At 33.3% G+C, this 6,517-nt stretch overlaps 1 long non-coding RNA gene across 1 annotated transcript; it reads right to left on the reverse strand.

The window, feature by feature from the left end:
- Positions 1–1,873: 1,873 nt before the first annotated feature.
- LOC135147011 (uncharacterized) lies at positions 1,874–5,861 on the reverse strand. Its single transcript, XR_010284289.1, has 2 exons — positions 4,992–5,861; positions 1,874–2,296 (listed from the first exon to the last, which is right to left on the reverse strand). It is a non-coding gene; the product is annotated as an uncharacterized LOC135147011 (long non-coding RNA).
- Positions 5,862–6,517: the final 656 nt, after the last annotated feature.

The raw sequence follows: 6,517 nt of genomic DNA on the forward strand, positions 1-6,517 counted from the left end.
GTCAAAGATTTTTTATGTGTTGCTTGTTTTAAGGAAAACTGATATTAAAACCATCCCCAGTAAAACTTGCAATTGAATGCCCAAATTTTTTGAAACGAATACAAGGAGTATATGTAGACCAATTACCCCATATAGTGGGTTATTTCAATTCTTTATGGTACTCATTGGTGCATCAACACGATGGTCGCATATTAGTTTATCGTCTACTTTGCTCAAGTAATTTGATTAAGATCATAATTTCTTGATCATAAAATAAAAAAAAATAAGATTGGACAATGGAGGATAATTTACATCCCAATCTTATAATGATTATTATATATTAATTGGGACTAAAGTGGAACATTATGTTGGCCACATACACACTCAAAATGGTCTAGCCGAATCTTTCATTAAGAGGCTACAACTAATTGCTAAATGTAACACCTCAGTCTCACATCGTGAAGAGTGAAGACATCTATTCAGTAACATAAGTAATACTACCCAATTGCACCAACAAATCATGTTCTTTTATGGGTTTGTAGTGGACTTCTGAATTACCCAAGTTGTTGTAATTGAGCTGGTGTATTTCGGCTTATTTTAAGATTCGGAATTCGGGATTTGACCTGATTTTCGTAAAATACTCGGGATTTGACTCGAGTTGTCATATACGGTATCAGAGCCAACTCTTGAAAACTTGAGTCGTCAAGTTGCTGGAGGTGGGGACATGAAGACTAGTGGTATTCTCCCACAACGGCAAGAGTCTGGAGATGGGGACATAAAGCTAGCCCGTATTATCCCACAATGGCTAGAGAGGTACAATCTAGCCTATGAGCTGTCCGTTTCGGCCTGACGAGAATGTTAGGAATTTAAGGAGGAGTGTTTTTAACACCCCAGTCCCACGTCGAGAAGAGTGAAAACATTTGTTCAGTAAGTATTACTACTAATTATACCAACAAATTATGATCTTTTGGGGACCTGCCGCGAGCTTGTGAATCACCCATGTTGTGGCAACTGGGTCAGTATATTTCGGCTTATTTTCAAATTTGAAATTCGGGACTTGACCCGATTTTTAAAAAAAGACTCGGTTTGACCCGGTGTACTTCGTGTCATGTCACGTTGTTTCGTCTTTTCTATGTCGTGTTCGTGTTTCGATTTCAAATTCAAAAATTCATTTTGCGTCATGTTTGTGTCTGAACATCAAATACACGACACAAAAACCACACCGACACACCTTGCCAAATCTACCCCAAAGCGCATTCAATGTCCCGGGTTTTTGGCCCAAAGGAACGTTAAAACAATTAGTGCCAATGTGTTCATTTTCCTCCCTTATTTATCGGGCCTCTTTCGTAAGTTGACATATCCATGGTTTATAAAGATGTTGGCGCCGAATGGGTGGCAAAATATTCCCTCCATTTTATAATAAGGTCATTTAAATTTTTAATATTTTTTTCTATAAATTTTTAACCGCATAACTATTGTTATCATTTTTATAATTTTTTCCGAATTATAATTTTATCATATATTTCTATTGAGAAAATAGAAATTTTAAAAATAGTAATTTTAACTATGCAGTTAAACAATTTAAAATTAAGTTCTAAAATATTAAACGATCTATATTTCAAAATAGAGGGAGAATATATAAAATGTTAAGAGAAATTTTAAAATATTATATCAAATAATAGAAAAAAATATTACGTAGAAACGAGGGGCACCAAGAGAGTATATATGATATATCTCATTTTATACCTTACTAAGGGAAATAAGTTGTACTTTATAAATTGTTTCTTGTGCAATTTTTTCTTAAGATCCTGCTGATATTCTTCTCTACCATATTACTTTCCAACCGAAAGTTTCTTGATTAAACTTTAAATGTATTCAAGTCCACAACAGTATCTTTCAGATGTAATACTCTCTCCATTGTATTCTTTCTTGTCTTCGAAACCCGTTTTGTATAAATATCATACATAAGTTATATACTCCCCCGTCTCTCTCACTATTTTGCGTTATGTGTGACGCCCCCAGATCCACATTCCGTAGGTCTGGTCCGCCACTAAACATCTGGCTCAAAACAACACTTGAATTACATAATCCAACTCCTGCCCCACAAGTCCAGGGTCAATCGTCTTACAACATTACTACCGAGTCTAACTTTATTACATAAAAGGAAGTCTGATTTCAAACCATTATAATAACTATAGCTCGTAGTACCAAGAGGCGTAGTCTAGCAGTCTCAGCTCGGGTGATGTGCCTTTTCCCTGCCTTTGCCAAAAACCCATTTCCGGGCGGTTCTCTTGAGTTGTGCCATACTCACTATTTACTGTTCAAAAAGGAATAAAATAGATGCAAGAATGAGCAATCAAATTGCTCAGCAAGTCCACATAGAACAAAATAACTATCAACAGAATATGCACATAAAGCATAGAAAGCAATTCAAGTCAAAGCAACAAAGCAGCTACCGTCAAATGACAACACAAGTTCAAGTAAAGAAAACGCTGGTCTTCCACCTCTCGGTAACACTACATGGCTCGATCAACACCATTTCGTGAATACCGTTCTCCTGTGTGATCTTTGCAGTCTGATCGTAACCGCACAAGACACACCTACCACTCTCATTTGCTAGCATAAGGGTTAACATTTGTAACCCCAAACTATCTGCCTTACCAGATAGTAAATTCTCAACTCTACCACGAATTTAATAAATTCGTGTTGACCAGCTTGAATAGATTCCTCCGAATACAAGGAAATTCTCCCAAACAAACACCAATCATCACTACTCATCTCTACCAAAGGAGTGCGAACAATGCACCCTTTCAACAAAGATTACCCGAATGTGGAAGTGAAGGATAATTAAAAGAACTAGATTCCAAAGAATAAGATGATCTCCAAAAAGGGAGTAAGTTAATTGTGGTGAGATCATCGCTGCAATGTATTCATATCAAGTTTCGAAGATTCAAAATATTATCGTTATTAGGACCAGCTCATTCCCGAACAATGAGAGGGCTCGGATTATAGAAAGTAATATATGAACAATATCTTTAAAGCCTTCAAAATGAAACGGAGATACTTTCTCGATTCACATTGGTACGAAATGTAATATTTTCACAATCAACACTTTTCACACAATTATTAAATAGGCATGAGAAATTTCACATCAAGAGAGGGATAGTGAACTTGCCTGACGTCCTTAGCTTAAAAAATTATTTTCCGAAATTTAATACTTCAAAGTGGCTCCTCCCAAATATTATATAACTATTTGATGCGACACAAAATAGTGATTTAGAAATCTCACCAAATGAGATAATGGTTTACAAAATTAAATACAATCTCTTAAAATATTACGAGTATTTTTAATCAATAATCAATTTTCCTTTATTAATCTCTTGACGAAAAATTATAGCTTCTTACTTGTATAAATTTTGACTAATATATTGAAGTCTGAATAATAATCACTTCTCTTTTATTAATCAAATAGTCATTTATCCGCTTGACTATTAATAATGCCCTTTTACCCTTTTTAGATAACTAATTATCACCAATTTATCAAATAATAAACTCAGATTACTAAATTGTTTCTATATACTAATTTTCATTTTAAACGTCTCACCCAAATTACTATTTGATTATTAAATCAAATTCTTAAATCCCCAAAATTTACCAACTCAACAATTATTATTAAACTCTTTTCAAGATTTATTTCCACTTCCCTATTATATATTTATATTTATACCTCAAACTAAAAGTTTAATTAATATTCGTACGCTACCTTTTCAATTGAAAATCTTAACACCTAATCCAATAATTTTTTTATTACCCAAAAACCAGCTTATTATACCTTTAGTATTTAAAAACCTCAATCTCTTTCCTTTTATTATTTATTAAAACTTTCAATTATCAAATTACTAAACTACCCACTCCACCATCTCTCCCATCTTCTTCTCTCCACCATTTCTTCCCCCTCCGGCCGGAGTATGGCTCCGGCGACCTGCTGTGCCAACTCTCTCTTGCTCATCTGTTTACTCTCTCTCTCTCTCTCTATCTGTTTCTTCCTTCTGACTTCAGCCACTTCTCCCCTCCACCATTCTGATCAACCACCGCGAGTCACCGTCGGCGAGCTCCGCTCGGCGGTGCTCCGGCCACCACCACCGAAACCATCAACCAAAATAAAAATTCATTCCAACTCAATTACACAATCCTCAAAAGAAATTAAAAATAACCCCAAAACCCTTTATAATTTTTAACCCTAATTTACAGGTGTTGAGGAAAAGACACAAGCTTCTGCTTAGCGAAAAAGTTTATGTGCTGATTGATTTTGTTATCAACTTATCATTACAATTGTATATTAATGCAATAGAGAGTAAGCATGGGGTCCTGTATTCAGTGGAATTCTTGCCATTAAAAGTACTACACTTATTATGCTACTTTATTATATTCAGTGGCGGAATTAGAAATTCATGTAAGGAGGGGCGTCATGTAAATACTTCCTTTATACCGACACGTTATTTACTTTATTTTTAGGAACACATTTTAAGTCTCTTATAATGTTTTTTTTGAAACCAAGTCTCTTATAATATTAGTTTTATAACATTTTATTTTTAAAAAAAAATTCTAAATAAAAGTTTGATGTTTAAAATTTTATTAAAAAAAATAAATAAATTAGAATACCGTTATGAAACTATATTTTATAGGAAGCTCAAAATACGTGCAAATAGTGAACGTAAACTATGTGGTGGGACGGAGAAAACATAATATTATAGTGGTCTAACTTTCATTACATGAAAATTTATACTACTAATTAATTGACTTCTTTATATTTCAGTGTATTATTCATTTTTCATTGAAGTAGAGGGTCTGGATCAGTTTTATTTTTTAAAGCAGGGGCAGCAAACAACATTAATCCACAAGATTAGAACTATATATTTGAGTTAAGCGGCGGCAGCGGAACCCCCAGCCACCATGCTCCTTCCGCCCCTGATTATATTCCATTTAAGTAGAAGATGAAATGGGATAGTTACCTTATTTGTTCTGAATTTCCTATCTTCCAAGCTGTACAAATCTTTTTCCTCCTGATTTACTCCCCGCGAGCTCACTTTTCTTTTTGAGCAATGCTAGGGACCCCAAAATTTGTCCCCAAATTATTTTCCCAAATGACGTGGCAAACATATGGCGGAATTTGGTTGGGTGGTTTATGTGCATACAGGGGGTCCCATTATTTATTAGTATGAGTATAACCAATCACAACTTGCCACGTAGATTTCTTTTTATGCAAATGTAATTAATCTTTTGGCTTTTATACCTACTTCCCTAATTATGATTAAAGCTAATAGTCTCCTAATTTACTATTTGTTTAGTTAATTATACTTGGCCACCACGCATAAGACTTGGCCACCAAGTTGTGTAGCGTGGGCTCCAAGTACTATGACTTGGGCCCCAAGTCCCGACTCGTAAAAAAATCCCGCTCGGCTCTGTTATTCTCGGATAATATCGGAAATAATATTAATTAAATAAATAATTATCGAAAAAGATAATAACATAAATATACTGTTGAATATTTTAATATTTTATTACCAATTCTCGAGTTTATAATATAAATAGAATAATCAACTTGGCTAAGACGTTATATTTATTTATTCACGGGCCGGAATTAGATAACCATGTCTACTAGATTTTTCGTTTATACGCAGCTCTCGATCTAACACATAAATTAAAATATTGGCCCACACTAATTGATATTACATATTTTCTAGAATCCTCGCAACTGTAACATTTTAATTGATACTTTTTGTATCATATATTTTTATTAAAACTAAAATTATAAAAATAGTCTTTTTACACAATAAATAATTAAATAACTATATTTTTGCGTATTTGTAAATTTCACGGTTGTTACATTATGTTTCGACACGGTTTTCACACTCATTTAAAGTATAGTTCCGTAATATACTTTTTATTTTTTTTCTAAAAATAAAAAGTTGATGTTTAAACTTTTATAAAAAAAAATTTGAAAAAAAGTTATGAAACTATATTTTATAGAAGTCTCAGAATGCATGCAAACAGTTAACGTAAACAACCACGGGGGACGGTAGGAGTATTATTAAAATTTATTTTATTTTTTAAAAACTTTAAAATATTTAATATATATTTAACCTTGTTAATTTAATATAAATAATGTTTAGTTAGGGAGAATGGAATGTATAGAATTCATAACAATCTCATAACATATAGAATTCATTTCTCATTTATTTCTTCCCGAATAATTCACCCAAACAAACAAAATATAACATATTACGTATTAGAATACTGAGACGCACGAGGAATAACTTCTAAGTACTTCAGCACCTCATTTTCAGTTCAACATTATAAGCTCAATATGTTAAAATGCGAAATTACCAGAAACGAGGGTTTTCAAAGCAAGCCATCAGTAACATTCAAACAATGTACGCGCCTTCATTTTATTGTGGCTGCTTTCCGTGTGTCTTAAGAAAACTGTAATTTACATTGCATGTCGTTGTTTTGAATATTGAATTACGAGTACGAAAAG

This window comes from Daucus carota, chromosome 6 (genome assembly GCF_001625215.2).
Source record: "Daucus carota subsp. sativus chromosome 6, DH1 v3.0, whole genome shotgun sequence".
Taxonomy (NCBI): domain Eukaryota; kingdom Viridiplantae; phylum Streptophyta; class Magnoliopsida; order Apiales; family Apiaceae; genus Daucus; species Daucus carota.